The sequence below is a fragment of the Pleuronectes platessa genome, chromosome 13 (genome assembly GCF_947347685.1).
Source record: "Pleuronectes platessa chromosome 13, fPlePla1.1, whole genome shotgun sequence".
In the NCBI taxonomy this organism is placed as follows: Eukaryota; Metazoa; Chordata; class Actinopteri; order Pleuronectiformes; family Pleuronectidae; genus Pleuronectes; species Pleuronectes platessa.
In genome coordinates, this window is record NC_070638.1 from 24,031,892 (window position 1) to 24,048,493 (window position 16,602).

The 16,602-nt window shown below is 41.7% G+C and overlaps 1 protein-coding gene and 1 long non-coding RNA gene across 3 annotated transcripts in view; one reads left to right on the top strand and one right to left on the bottom strand.

Annotated features, from left to right (window-relative positions):
- Positions 1 to 14,201, bottom strand: part of LOC128455169 (uncharacterized) — a 39,494-nt gene extending 25,293 nt beyond the window's left edge. Inside the window, exon 1 of one of the 2 annotated variants that reach the window (XR_008341685.1) lies at positions 14,138 to 14,201. This is a non-coding gene — a long non-coding RNA (uncharacterized LOC128455169). The remainder of the gene's footprint in view (positions 1 to 14,137) is intronic. The other variant, XR_008341684.1, reaches the window with a different exon arrangement.
- plppr4a (phospholipid phosphatase related 4a) overlaps positions 1 to 16,602 on the top strand; it is a 79,949-nt gene that overhangs the window by 31,906 nt on the left and 31,441 nt on the right. The window lies entirely within an intron of this gene.

Below are 16,602 nucleotides of genomic sequence, written 5' to 3' on the forward strand. Positions count from 1 at the left end.
AAATATCTTGGATAGGTATGCTTGACCAAACAGGGAGGCCGCCATTTTGGATTAAGTGGCCATTTTTTTTCCATATTCCACATTTTTACTTGATGCACTTGTCCCAGGGCTTTCATCAGATTAACTTCAAATTAAGATCAGTGCCATCACAACAAGATAGAGATAAAAAGTGATTAAGAGATTGACCTTTCGTCACACCGTGTGACCGTGGCGTGGCGTCTTGAGTTTGATTAAACGCCATCAAAACACGAGGTTCTGTATCTCGGACATACATTGTCCAATCGAGTCCAAACTAGACATGTAAGACAAGGGTGCCATCCTGATGACATCTACACAGAAATTATGACTTGAAATTACAGCGCCCCCTGGTGGCTACAGGAAGTGACATGTTTTATACTTTGATGAACTGCTCCTGGCTGATTTACAATATACAGCTCAAATCAGATCAGTCAAGTCATTAGATCATGGTCAGAATTGTGACGTTTCCTCAAACCGTGTAAACAGTGATGTGCGGCGAAGGATTTTCCTTCGCCAAAGGACACGATGTTATCATAACTCCACTGTGCATTGTCCTATCACTACAAAACTTCTGTCACATGGTCAGAGTCCAAGCCTGAACAGCTCTATGTGTCAATATTTCCTCAGTGTCATAGCGCCACCTACTGATTCGCCAGGAAACAGGAAGTACTTTGTTAATCCACTCTGCATTATCCAACCGGCTCCAAACTTCTGACCTATGATCACAATCCTGATCTGAACAGCTCCATATATAAACATTAGTTCAGGGTCATAGCGCCACCTACTGATCAGTGTGAAAATTACATTGTGGTAAAACTTTCCGATTGACACGAAACTGCTCACGCTACATCAGAGCGCCTACATGAACAGATATGTATGTCTGTGCGTAATAATAGTGATGGCGCCACCTACTGGCAAACCTACTGTCGCAGAGCGCAAAACGCATGCAACGTGGAGAAGTGCATGCTCGATCGATGATGTGCGCTTGGTCATCGATCGCTCTCTCCACCGACCGCAACAGGCTTCAACGTGCGGGTGCTCGGGCCCGCAAGTGCTACAACGTAGCCCTAGTTATTATTATTATTATTATTATTATTATTATTATTTCCCTTTGGGGGGCTTTTTCAGGGTCTAGACATGCTCAAAAAGTTATGAAACTTTGCAGGAAATTCAAGGTCTGCGGATATTTTAGTATTCTGGAGTAATTGGAATTGGGCGTGGCAAAATGGCTCTACAGCGCCCCCTGGAACCAGCCCTTAGGTTTCCACATAACGGATTTTCATCAAAATCTGGATATAGGTGTATCGTGACCAGTCATGAAAAAAAGTCTCATGGAGCATTATGAAAAACGCAACAGGAAGTCCGCCATTCTGCTTTTAGTGGCCATTTTGGCAATATCCCACATTTTTACTTTTACGTACTTGTCCCAGGGCTTTCATCAGATCAACTTCAAATTCAGATGAGTGTCATCACAACAAGATGGAGATAAAAAATGATTGAGGGATTTTTTTTTTATCACACCGTGTGACCGTGGCATGGCGTTAAAAATTGGTTACACGCCATCAAAACACGGGCATCTGTATCTCGGACATACATGTTCCAATCAAGTCCAAACTAGACATGTAAGACAATAGTCCCCGCTTGATGACATCTATGCATAAATGATGACTTAAAACCGCAGCGCCCCCTGGTGGCAACAGGAAATGTCTTGTTTTTTGCTTGTCTTACACTTGGATGAATTTCTCCTCATCCACTGACCTCAACCATGTCAAACTGTATCAAATGGGTCCCAAGACATTGACAATGAAGACATAAGATTACCGTGACTTTTCGTCAAACGCCATATGAATGGCGTGGCATTAAAGTTCATCAACTCGCCGTGAAACACGAAATTGCTGTAACTTCAGTGTTCATGATTCTATCTCTCTCAAACTACATGTGTGTAACAACAGCCCCCCCCTGAAGATATTCATATGGTTTTAAGAAATGGGCGTGGCAAAAAAACTGACCAGCGCCCCCTATAGGGCAACCCCGGCACTACGATGGCCGACATTTATACAAATCTATCGGGACATGTGTCGTTTCATAACAAACAAAAAAATATCTTGGATAGGTATGCTTGACCAAACAGGGAGGCCGCCATTTTGGATTAAGTGGCCATTTTTTTTCCATATTCCACATTTTTACTTGATGCACTTGTCCCAGGGCTTTCATCAGATTAACTTCAAATTAAGATCAGTGCCATCACAACAAGATGGAGATAAAAAGTGATTAAGAGATTGACCTTTCGTCACACCGTGTGACCGTGGCGTGGCGTCTTGAGTTTGATTAAACGCCATCAAAACACGAGGTTCTGTATCTCGGACATACATTGTCCAATCGAGTCCAAACTAGACATGTAAGACAAGGGTGCCATCCTGATGACATCTACACAGAAATTATGACTTGAAATTACAGCGCCCCCTGGTGGCTACAGGAAGTGACATGTTTTATACTTTGATGAACTGCTCCTGGCTGATTTACAATATACAGCTCAAATCAGATCAGTCAAGTCATTAGATCATGGTCAGAATTGTGACGTTTCCTCAAACCGTGTAAACATTGATGTGCGGCGAAGGATTTTCCTTCGACAAAGGACACGATGTTATCATAACTCCACTGTGCATTGTCCTATCACTACCAAACTTCTGTCACATGGTCAGAGTCCAAGCCTGAACAGCTCTATGTGTCAATATTTCCTCAGTGTCATAGCGCCACCTACTGATTCGCCAGGAAACAGGAAGTACTTTGTTAATCCACTCTGCATTATCCAACCGGCTCCAAACTACTGACCTATGATCACAATCCTGAATAGAACAGCTCCATATATGAATATTAGTTCAGGATCATAGCGCCACCTATTGATCAGTGTGAAAATTAAGTTGCGGAAACATTGTCCAATTGACACAAAATTTCTCACGCTACATCAGAGCGCCTACTTGAACAGATCTATATTTCTTATTATTATTCTTATTATTCTCCGAACAATGAATTGGCTTTTTGAGGGCTTCAACGTGCTCAAAAAGTTTTTAAACTTTCCAGTAAATTAGAGAGTGGTGAAAATTTACGTATTCTGGAGTATTTGGAAATGGGCGTGGCAAAATGGCTCAACAGCGCCCCCTGGAACCAGCCCCTAGGTTTCCACATAAGCGATTTTCACCAAAATCTAGACACTGGTGTAACGTGACTAATCATAGAAAAAAGTCTATTGGAGCATTATGAAAAATGCAACAGGAAGCCCGCCATTTTGGATTTAGTGGCCATTTTGGCCAAATTCCACATTTTTACTTTAATGTACTTGTCGTAGAGCTTTCATCAGATCAACTTAAAAATTAGATGGGTGTCATCACAACAAGATTGAGAAAAAAAATGATCAACGGAATTTTTTTCCGTCACTTCGTGTGACCGTGGCGTGAAGTCAAAATTTGGTTCCACGCCATCAAAACACGAGCATCTGTATCTCGAACATACATGGTCCAATCAAGTCCAAACTAGACATGTAGGACAAGAGTCCCGGCCTGAGGACATCTACACAGAAATAATGACTCAAAATCACAGCGCCCCCTGGTGGAACCAGGAAATGTCTTGTTTTTTGCTTGTCTTACACTTGGCCAAATTCCACATTTTTACTTTAATGTACTTGTCGTAGAGCTTTCATCAGATCAACTTAAAAATTAGATGTGTGTCATCACAACAAGATTGAGAAAAAAAATGATCAACGGAATTTTTTTCCGTCACTTCGTGTGACCATGGCGTGAAGTCAAAATTTGGTTCCACGCCATCAAAACACGAGCATCTGTATCTCGAACATACATGGTCCAATCAAGTCCAAACTAGACATGTAGGACAAGAGTCCTGGCCTGAGGACATCTACACAGAAATAATGACTCAAAATCACAGCGCCCCCTGGTGGAACCAGGAAATGTCTTGTTTTTTGCTTGTCTTACACTTGGATGTATTCCTCCTCATCCACTGACCTCAACCATGTCAAACTGTACCAAATGGGTCTCAAGACATTGATAATGAAGGCATAAGATAACTGTGACTTTTCGTCAAACGCCATATTAATGGCGTGGCATCAAAGTTCATCACCTCGCCGTGAAACACGAAATTGCTGTAACTTCAGTGTTCATGGTTCTATCTCTCTCAAACTACATGTGTGTAACAACAGCCCCCCCCTGAAGATATTCATATGGTTTTAAGAAATGGGCGTGGCAAAAAAACTGACCAGCGCCCCCTATAGGGCAACCCCGGCACTACGATGGCCGACATTTATACAAATCTATCGGGACATGTGTCGTTTCATAACAAACAAAAAAATATCTTGGATAGGTATGCTTGACCAAACAGGGAGGCCGCCATTTTGGATTAAGTGGCCATTTTTTTTCCATATTCCACATTTTTACTTGATGCACTTGTCCCAGGGCTTTCATCAGATTAACTTCAAATTAAGATCAGTGCCATCACAACAAGATAGAGATAAAAAGTGATTAAGAGATTGACCTTTCGTCACACCGTGTGACCGTGGCGTGGCGTCTTGAGTTTGATTAAACGCCATCAAAACACGAGGTTCTGTATCTCGGACATACATTGTCCAATCGAGTCCAAACTAGACATGTAAGACAAGGGTGCCATCCTGATGACATCTACACAGAAATTATGACTTGAAATTACAGCGCCCCCTGGTGGCTACAGGAAGTGACATGTTTTATACTTTGATGAACTGCTCCTGGCTGATTTACAATATACAGCTCAAATCAGATCAGTCAAGTCATTAGATCATGGTCAGAATTGTGACGTTTCCTCAAACCGTGTAAACAGTGATGTGCGGCGAAGGATTTTCCTTCGCCAAAGGACACGATGTTATCATAACTCCACTGTGCATTGTCCTATCACTACAAAACTTCTGTCACATGGTCAGAGTCCAAGCCTGAACAGCTCTATGTGTCAATATTTCCTCAGTGTCATAGCGCCACCTACTGATTCGCCAGGAAACAGGAAGTACTTTGTTAATCCACTCTGCATTATCCAACCGGCTCCAAACTTCTGACCTATGATCACAATCCTGATCTGAACAGCTCCATATATAAACATTAGTTCAGGGTCATAGCGCCACCTACTGATCAGTGTGAAAATTACATTGTGGTAAAATTTTCCGATTGACACGAAACTGCTCACGCTACATCAGAGCGCCTACATGAACAGATATGTATGTCTGTGCGTAATAATAGTGATGGCGCCACCTACTGGCAAACCTACTGTCGCAGAGCGCAAAACGCATGCAACGTGGAGAAGTGCATGCTCGATCGATGATGTGCGCTTGGTCATCGATCGCTCTCTCCACCGACCGCAACAGGCTTCAACGTGCGGGTGCTCGGGCCCGCAAGTGCTACAACGTAGCCCTAGTTATTATTATTAGGGCCCGAGCACCGAATGGTGAGAGGCCCTATTGAAATTGTAGGCATTATTCTTATTATTATTATTCTTATTATTCTCCGAACAATGAATTGGCTTTTTGAGGGCTTCAACGTGCTCAAAAAGTTTTTAAACTTTCCAGTAAATTAGAGAGTGGTGAAAATTTACGTAATCTGGAGTATTTGGAAATGGGCGTGGCAAAACGGCTCAACAGCGCCCCCTGGAACCAGCCCTTAGGTTTCCACATAAGCAATTTTCACCAAAATCTAGACACTGGTGTAACGTGAATAATCATAGAAAAAAGTCTCTTGGAGCATTATGAAAAACGCAACAGGAAGCCCGCCATTTTGGATTTAGTGGCCATTTTGGCCAAATTCCACATTTTTAGTTTAATGTACTTGTCGTAGAGCTTTCATCAGATCAACTTAAAAATTCGACGCGTGTCATCACAACAAGATTGAGAAAAAAAATGATCAACGGAATTTTTTTCCGTCACTTCGTGTGACCGTGGCGTGTCGTCAAAGTTTGGTTCCACGCCATCAAAACACGAGCATCTGTATCTCGAACATACATGGTCCAATCAAGTCCAAACTAGACATGTAAGAGAAGAGTCCCGGCCTGATGACATCTACACAGAAATAATGACTTAAAATCACAGCGCCCCCTGGTGGCACCAGGAAATGTCTTGTTTTTTGCTTGTCTTACACTTGGATGTATTCCTCCTCATCCACTGACCTCAACCATGTCAAACTGTATCAAATGGGTCTCAAGACATTGATAATGAAGGCATAAGATAACTGTGCCTTTTCGTCAAACGCCATATTAATGGCGTGGCATCAAAGTTCATCAACTCGCCGCGAAACACGAAATTGCTCTAACTTCAGTGTTCATGGTTCTATCTCACTCAAACTACATTTGTGCAACAACATCCCCCCCCTGAAGATTTTCATATGGTTTTAAGGAATGGGCGTGTCAAAATAACTGACTAGCGCCCCCTAACGGGCAGCCCCGGCACTAAGATTGGCCGACATGTACAAAAATCGATTTGGGCATGTGTCTTTTCATAACAAACAAATAAGTCTCTTGGATAGATATACTAGACTAAACAGAAAGCCCACCATTTTGGATTTAGTGGCCATTTTAGCCCTATTCCACATTTTTACTTTGATTTACTTGTCGTAGAGCTTTCATCAGATCAACTTCAAATTCAGATGAGTGTCATCACAACAAGATTGAGATAAAGACTGATTAAGGGATTTTTTCCCCTTCACACCGTGTGACCGTGGCGTGGCATTAAAGTTTGGTTACACGCCATCAAAACACGAGCATCTGTATCTCGAACATACATGGTCCAATCAAGTCCAAACTAGACATGTAAGACAAGAGTTTCGGCCTGATGACATCTACACAGAAATTATGACTTGAAATCACAGCGCCCCCTGGTGGCAACATGAATTGACATGTTTTATTCTTTGATGAACTGCTCCTGGCTGCTTTAAGATATACAGCTCAAATGAGCTCAGTCAAGTCATTGAATCAAGGTCAGAATTGTGACATTTCCTCAAACCATTTAAACATTGAGGTGCGGCGAAGGATCATCCTTCGCCAAAGGACACGATGTTTTCATAAGTCCACTGTGCATTGTCCTATCACTACCAAACTTCTGTCACATGATAAGAGTACAAGCCTGAACAGCTCTATGTGTCAATATTTCCTCAGTGTCATAGCGCCACCTACTGATTATCCATGAAACAGGAAGTACTTTGTTAATCCACACTGCCTTATCCAACCGGCTCCAAACTTCTGACCTATGATCACAATCCTGATCTGAACAGCTCCATATATAAACATTAGTTCAGGGTCATAGCGCCACCTACTGATCAGTGTGAAAATTACATTGTGGTAAAATTTTCCAATTGACACGAAACTGCTCACGCTACATCAGAGCGGCTACTTGAACAGATCTATAAGTCTGTGCGTAATAATAGTGATGGCGCCACCTACTGGCAAACCTACTGCCGCAGAGCGCAAAACGCATGCAACGTGGAGAAGTGCATGCTCGATCGATGATGTGCGCTTGGTCATCGATCGCTCTCTCTACCGACCGCAACAGGCTTCAACGTGCGGGTGCTCGGGCCCGCAAGTGCTACAACGTAGCCCTAGTTATTATTAGGGCCCGAGCACCGAAATCGGTGGGAGGCCCTATTGAAATTGAAATGATTATTATTATTATTATTATTATTATTTTTCTTAGCTTAAATGAATTGGCTTTTTGAGGGCTTTAATGTGCTCAAAAAGTTGTAGGAGTTTGCAGTAAATTCGAAGGCGGCGAAAATTTACGTATTCTGGAGTATTTTGAAAAGGGCGTGGCAAAATGGCTCAAGAGCGCCACCTACGGAAAAGCCCCTCATTTAGCATTCACCGATCTTCAAAAAAAACAAAGACTATTGTGTATCATGACTAGATGCACAAAAAAGTCCATCAGTGCATTATGAATAACGCAACAGGAAGCCCGCCAGTTTGACTTTAGTGGCCATTTTGGTCATATTCCATATTTTTTCTTTGATGTACTTGTCGTACAGCTTTCATCAGATCAACTTCAAATTTAGACGATCGTCATCACAACAAATTGGAGATCTAAAGTTATTGAAGGATTACGTTTTAGCAAAACCGTCTGACCGTGGTGTGGCGTTAAAGTTTGATGAAACGCCATCAAAACACAAGCTTCCATATTTCAGACATAGTTTGTCCAATTGAGTCCAAACTAGACACATACGACAAGAGTCGCGACCAGAAGACATCACTGCAGAAATTGTGACTTACAATCACAGCGCCCCCTGGTGGCAACAGGAAATGTCTTGTTTTTAAGACGTGTTATGTTTTTATGTACTACTCGGAGAGCTTTCATCAGATCAACTTAAAAATTAGATGAGACTCTACAAAACAAGATGAAGATCTAAAGTTATCAAAATTTAAACTTTTCATCAATCCGTGTGACCGTGGTGAGGCTTAAAATCTTGATGTGCAAAATGAAAAGACCTGTTTTCATTTCAACCATGTATGTGTTTCATGGTCTTATACTGACCTCTAGTGGCTTTATATTGCCGGCACAACCTACTTGTACCGCAATATTAAGTCACTAGAGGGCAGTGTAGGATCATGGTTTGACCAAGGCACAAATTGTTTTACCTAAGGCAGGGGTAGGCAACCTTTACTATTTCCTCCACTCTTCCCCCAATTTAAAGCTGTCTGTTGCCGCACAACATATTTGCTAACACAGGTTATAAAGTTATATATATATATATATATATATATATATATATAGTCATGCAATATATATAAAAACTATAGTTTGTTGCATTTATTAAATAATAGAACGACAATAAAGACAACTGTTGACATTTAACTGCTATTTTTACCTGTTACAAAATAGGAAAACACCAAACTCTGACCATGGCGTGGAGTCAAAGTCTGATCACACGCCATCAAAACACGAGTGTCTGTATCTTGGACATATTTGGTCCAATCAACTCCAAACTAGACATGTAAGACAAGGGTCGCGACCTGATGACATCTACAAAGACACCATGACTTAAAATCCTAGCGCCACCTGCTGGCTACAGGAAGTGAAGCGTTTATTCTTGCTGCAGAGCTTAAAACGCAAGCAAGGCAGAGACGTGCGCTTGGTCATCGATCGCTCTCTCTTCCCCGACCGCAACAGACTTGAAATTGCCTGTGCTCGGGCCCGTTAGTGCTACAACGTAGCCCTAGTTATTATTATTATTATTATTTCCCTTTGGGGGGCTTTTTCAGGGTCTAGACATGCTCAAAAAGTTATGAAACTTTGCAGGAAATTCAAGGTCTGCGGATATTTTAGTATTCTGGAGTAATTGGAATTGGGCGTGGCAAAATGGCTCTACAGCGCCCCCTGGAACCAGCCCTTAGGTTTCCACATAACGGATTTTCATCAAAATCTGGATATAGGTGTATCGTGACCAGTCATGAAAAAAAGTCTCATGGAGCATTATGAAAAACGCAACAGGAAGTCCGCCATTCTGCTTTTAGTGGCCATTTTGGCAATATCCCACATTTTTACTTTTACGTACTTGTCCCAGGGCTTTCATCAGATCAACTTCAAATTCAGATGAGTGTCATCACAACAAGATGGAGATAAAAAATGATTGAGGGATTTTTTTTTTATCACACCGTGTGACCGTGGCATGGCGTTAAAAATTGGTTACACGCCATCAAAACACGGGCATCTGTATCTCGGACATACATGTTCCAATCAAGTCCAAACTAGACATGTAAGACAATAGTCCCCGCTTGATGACATCTATGCATAAATGATGACTTAAAACCGCAGCGCCCCCTGGTGGCAACAGGAAATGTCTTGTTTTTTGCTTGTCTTACACTTGGATGAATTTCTCCTCATCCACTGACCTCAACCATGTCAAACTGTATCAAATGGGTCCCAAGACATTGACAATGAAGACATAAGATTACCGTGACTTTTCGTCAAACGCCATATGAATGGCGTGGCATTAAAGTTCATCAACTCGCCGTGAAACACGAAATTGCTGTAACTTCAGTGTTCATGATTCTATCTCTCTCAAACTACATGTGTGTAACAACAGCCCCCCCCTGAAGATATTCATATGGTTTTAAGAAATGGGCGTGGCAAAAAAACTGACCAGCGCCCCCTATAGGGCAACCCCGGCACTACGATGGCCGACATTTATACAAATCTATCGGGACATGTGTCGTTTCATAACAAACAAAAAAATATCTTGGATAGGTATGCTTGACCAAACAGGGAGGCCGCCATTTTGGATTAAGTGGCCATTTTTTTTCCATATTCCACATTTTTACTTGATGCACTTGTCCCAGGGCTTTCATCAGATTAACTTCAAATTAAGATCAGTGCCATCACAACAAGATGGAGATAAAAAGTGATTAAGAGATTGACCTTTCGTCACACCGTGTGACCGTGGCGTGGCGTCTTGAGTTTGATTAAACGCCATCAAAACACGAGGTTCTGTATCTCGGACATACATTGTCCAATCGAGTCCAAACTAGACATGTAAGACAAGGGTGCCATCCTGATGACATCTACACAGAAATTATGACTTGAAATTACAGCGCCCCCTGGTGGCTACAGGAAGTGACATGTTTTATACTTTGATGAACTGCTCCTGGCTGATTTACAATATACAGCTCAAATCAGATCAGTCAAGTCATTAGATCATGGTCAGAATTGTGACGTTTCCTCAAACCGTGTAAACATTGATGTGCGGCGACGGATTTTCCTTCGCCAAAGGACACGATGTTATCATAACTCCACTGTGCATTGTCCTATCACTACAAAACTTCTGTCACATGGTCAGAGTCCAAGCCTGAACAGCTCTATGTGTCAATATTTCCTCAGTGTCATAGCGCCACCTACTGATTCGCCAGGAAACAGGAAGTACTTTGTTAATCCACTCTGCATTATCCAACCGGCTCCAAACTACTGACCTATGATCACAATCCTGAATAGAACAGCTCCATATATGAATATTAGTTCAGGATCATAGCGCCACCTATTGATCAGTGTGAAAATTAAGTTGCGGAAACATTGTCCAATTGACACAAAATTTCTCACGCTACATCTGAGCGCCTACTTGAACAGATCTATATGTCTGTGCGTAATAATAGTGATGGCGCCACCTACTGGCAAACCTACTGCCGCAGAGCGCAAAACGCATACAACGTGGAGAAGTGCATGCTCGATCTATGATGTGCGCTTGGTCATCGATCGCTCTCTCCACCGACCGCAACAGGCTTCAACGTGCGGGTGCTCGGGCCCGCAAGTGCTACAACGTAGCCCTAGTTTAGACGTCGATTTTCAAGGCGAAAATTAGAATGAAATAGTCAGGTACTGGTTAATGGGGTTGATGAGTGACAAAGTGAAACCCACTGTAGAGTTTGTTAATACGTTTTTCCATCACTGACATTCAGAGAATTTTCAGTGCTCCATGTCATAGATTCTTAGAGTTTGTGGAACTACTCAGATGGGTTGAGATCTACTGAAGTTCATGATAAGATTTTCATTATAACATTCAGTGAAAATAGTGACGTGTAGAGAAGTGTCTAGATTTGTCATGCTCTCATTGTAATTTCTCAGCTACAGCTGCAAGATGCCAGCAGACCACATTATGCCCTTAACTTTGACAGGTTCTCTTGCAATTTGACTTTAAAACAACTTTTAGTGATCTTTGTGACTGTGAGAGTTTATTAATATCTCTCTGATAAGTGTTTGGCTGTCGACTTTGACTGTAGCCAGGTTGAAAGGTGAAGGAAGGGATAAGTTTGGTTCGTTTGGCCATTCAGAATGCCAGGATTAATATGTTGCTAAACAAATCCATGTCTAGGGACATCAACATTCCCACCATAGCATGGACAGTGAGGGAAACATCATAAAATGCCTCTACATCACCTTTGTCAATATTAGGGGAATTCAGTATTTCTCTACTTTCACTCTGAACTAGCAGCCTTAGCTGACCATACTTCTCTTGAAGTGCTTGGAGAGCGGTTAAATATGCTCTTGCATCAAGCATACTGGATTTGGCTAATGTCTTAGCTCCCGTTGCTGATAATGTTCTGAAAGGATCTGATATTTTTACTGCTCATTAAGATCGGATGTTACCCAAAGCCATTTTCAGGAGGGCAAAATCACTCTCTCTGCAACTCTGAAATACAGGAAGTGAGGGCCTTGGTATTTCATAAGCAGAAGCTATGAAGAGATCTGTAGCATTGGGGGTTTGAAAGTATGCAGATTGCGGCTGCTTGGATGACATGGCTTGCATCTGTAGAAGAGTACCAGTGAAAGTGGGCTGTCCAAGAACAGTCATGGATGCAGTATGATTAGGGGCTTGGACAGTGACTGGCGGTGAATGTACAGCTACATTAGGGGAGAGCGGGGTAATGTGGGACATCGGGTAATGTGAGATACCCCCTGTATCTAGGCAACGGAACACAATTGTGGTCATGTGACCATTATGTTTTCAAGCCCCTCCCATTCCCCCCTTGCCATGAAGGAGAAGTTGGTGCTGGTGCTGTGGAAAGTATGTTTTTTCACAAAAATGTGTTTTTTGGATTTAAAAGTAAATTTTCTTGCTTTGAACTTAAGCAACTGTTGTGTCAAACAAATTGATTCAGGTAGAAAAACTTATATCATACATGTTGGTGAACTTCCAACATATAAAACCATGTGATTGATGCTAGCTGAAGATTAGCCTGAATTGCTAAGAGATGTTGTTTTTTACTGAAAACGGTGGCTGAGGGGTAAAGTGGGACAGATGCTGTGGGGTAAAGTGGGACACTGTCTCACTTTACCCCACCATGAAGCACAAGTTAAGTTTAGTCTTAAACATATTCTAGTGTTATATTACATTATATACGTTTTATTTTTAATGTCATAAACATTGTAGAAAAGCCATCATGCCAAGAAACTATACACCAAGACAACCTGGTCCCACTTTACCCCACAGCTGGGGTAAAGTGGGACACAAGACCACTTTTTTAAAAACAATCCTATTTTCACTGCCCTTTGTCCTGAAGACATTCTGATCATTTGCATTGCTAGAAAACATCCTGAATTAATTGGAAATGTGTAAATTTTACTGATATATAATTTTAGCTCGCCTAGAGGGGAGCAAATGTAAAAAATTTCCCACATTACCCTGCTCTCCCCTATCAGGAAGAGAGGTGTTAAGAGCAGAAACTCCATCAAGGTTATCATCTTCAGAGAGACTATGTCTAATAAAAGAAGAAACCAGCTTCATGCTCATTTGTCTGACGATTCTCTCTCTTCTTTTGCACATCCTTGTGCATATGATGCATCAATCAATTCAGATAATTTGTCAAGCTCTCTCTCCTCTTCTCTTAGTCTTTTAAGCCCCTTCAGTTCATCTTTCGATCTCTTTTCCTCAAGAATGTTGGAATGCCTACTAAGTTGAGATCTTGTACGCAGACTAGAGGCTGACTTGGTGAAAAAAGACTTCTGTACATTACGACTGTGTGAACGCCTTCTGCTTTGGCTGTGGCTGAATTCCATAATAGGCAGGGGACCGTAGATTCCTTTTAGGTCTGGCCCCTGGTTCATGACTAATTGGCTTGGTTAGGATTTTAGCTGATAGTTCACAAGATACTGATGATAAAGGGATTTGGGGCTCTCTCTGAGAGGTAGGTAATAAATGTGAATGGTGAGGCTCTGCTTGTTGAGCAGGTGTAGATGGCTTAGCTAATGTTTGAGACATTTCTTGCCTGGCCTTGTCCATAATGGGCTGGGTTGAGTCTCTTACACCTTGGGATCCATCTAAAATCTGAGCAGAAGGAGCCTGACCTTCTTTAGTGGACTCATTAACAGGCTTAGTGCCATCAGTCTCTGAAGCAGCCATTTTAGGCCATTGTGTGGAGTGTGACTCTGTCTCCGGCTGGAAGGACCATTTGTTGAGGATATAAGGTTCTAACTGGAGCCACAAACCACCAGGAGACAATTGTTGGCAATCAGCAGACATGTACTTATATTTAACAAATAAGATCAAACTTGTCAAACATTATCCAATAACCTTCATTCTTAAATACAACATAATACAAATAAAGTGAAGAAAATGTTACTTACATTGAACATTACTCAAAAGACACATGGCAAACACCTGCAACCACACAGTCAGGATGAAAAGTTTGGAGACAAAGAGGAGGAAATGTTGTCCACCCCTCTCCTTGTAGACTTGGATATGGGAGGAGCTACCTAAAGTAGGTCAAACTGAACCACTACTCAGTGTCTCCTTTAGGAAGTTGGAAAAATGAACTTTCAGTTCTGAACAAAACAGAAACCACCAGTTCTCTGCCTACAGAGGATAGCAAAAAGTGTATAGATATTTTAATAGGCCACTGCCAATAGTTATTCTGACTGTGACAGACAAATCACTTTTGTTAGACAAAAAGAGAAAGAAAGAAAGAAAGAGAGAAGACATTAATGAGTGCTGCCCAGGAGATATACAATGTTGCAACAGTAAAAAATACTAAGTTAGAAATATTTATGTTATTATGAGACATGTAAAAAAAGCAGATGGTAGACCCCCTTCTCTCACTAATTTCTGGATGTTGTAAACCATCAAGGTGTAATGATGGACATATGACTTCGGTTAAAACCAGTTTGGTTTGGCAGTTCTAATAAGTAAACATAAGGTTGTGTGTTGGCTGTGACAGAATAAATTGGCATTAATAAAATAAATAGGTGTGTAATTACCAACGCCTCTTAGCTCTTCTCAAATCACTACAAACTTCTTAAGGATTTTTACAATAATAACCACTCGATGCACAGTTCTGCACATTTCATCAGGGTAGTTGAAACTTTCATTATTGCTCACATTTGCTTTCTTGTTTAAAAGGCCCATATTGTGTAAAAAAAAAAAAAAAAAACTCTGGGCTTTTAAGGTCCGAAATTACTTGAGGTGGCCATAAAAAAAATGAAAAGTCCGTTCTAAGAAATGTGTTATCGAAACGTCTTGTTTCGTACTTCCTCCCCCGTATGAGTCATTCGGGATTGCACTCGTCTCTCAGCCCCACCCAGCCGGTACCAGTGCAGCATCCGAACCTACCACCCTACTCCCCACCATCACCCCTCAACACCGAGCTCGACACTAAACAGAAATGTTGCTGAGCTAGCAGCTTGTTAACTACCACAGGCTAACCACAACAAACAACACTGAAGAAACATTGCAGCGAAGAGGGATGCAAGGAAGAGAATGTGAGGAAGAGAATGTGTCTGTGCACATTCCTAAGAACGTTACTGTTCGCTGAGTGTTTACGCTTTATTTCTTCTGACTTTATTCCGTATTGAAAATCTGTTGTGAATCTTCATACTGTAACTCAAGACGTTACTCCTACATTGGACGACTATCCTGCTAAGACTTGAACAAACATGAGGACGGTTCCTCACCGTTAAGAAAGATCCTGTTTTAACCGGCTGTGAATGTATGGCTGGTCTTCTATAGCTGTATACAAACATAACAATGTGACTTTCAGCCGTGTTTACCAGAGTGAATGTGCCAGAATGAGACCGGTGATAGGCCTGGTCGCGTGTAACACAAATTGCAGTCAGCCAATCAAAGGAGGGGCTCAAGAGGCCGGCGAAAACAGTCGGTTCTCATTACAGCTCCAGAGAGAGGCAGAAGAGAGGACATGGAAATACACATTGCAGCAGATATATCGACTTTAAACCACTGATATATCCTCTTAGGGGAACCAAAACCTCAAATAACATCCCAGGAAGGTGTCAAATATGGGCCCTTTAATGTTAATTACTGAAGGTTATTAATGGTACAGGTCTTTGCTAATCTCTCTAATCCGTCCATCCATTATTTATCCCTGTATTCTGTTTCAGCTCTAATTGGGGGACAGGTGGGGTTCAGCCTGGAAAGATCATAGTAAGAGACAACGTTCAACCTCTTATTTACACCTAAAGATAATTGAGATCCACCTCATCTAATGTCTGTGGAGTGTGAGAGGAAATCAGAGCACCCGGAGGATGTCAACAGGCGAGGTGACAGTGCTACCCACTGCACCACTGTGCCACCCCTCCAATCTTGTTCTTATCAATAATAGATCAGACATATGCCTGTAGTAATCTTGCCTGAAGCTTAAGCGCTCAGATGGCACTGTATTTATGTTCTTCAGTTGGCTTTCTTCACTGAACTTAGTGCTGTTTCATTACTGTTGTGAGTATTTCTTGGTGTTGTTGATAACTGGCCTTCTCTCTGGGGTTGCCCCAAAACTACTTAAAGCTGGCAATGTTCGTCCTATTGAGAGACACAGAGTTAATGTGAATTAAATGCCCTTTGGTAAACTCCTGTCACATATATTGTTATCTCAAATTGGCTTCTAAATCATCCATGTCTCAGGAGGGAGTGTCAAGACAAGAAACTGAAACTCAAATTGCCCTGGATGGCTGTGTAATCAGTGTGGGATCAGAATCAGAATCAGAATCAGAATTCTTTTTATTGCCATGTATATTTGCACATACAGGAAATTGCCTTGGTGTGGTAGGTGCACTTTACAAACAACAAATTAAAAAACACAATA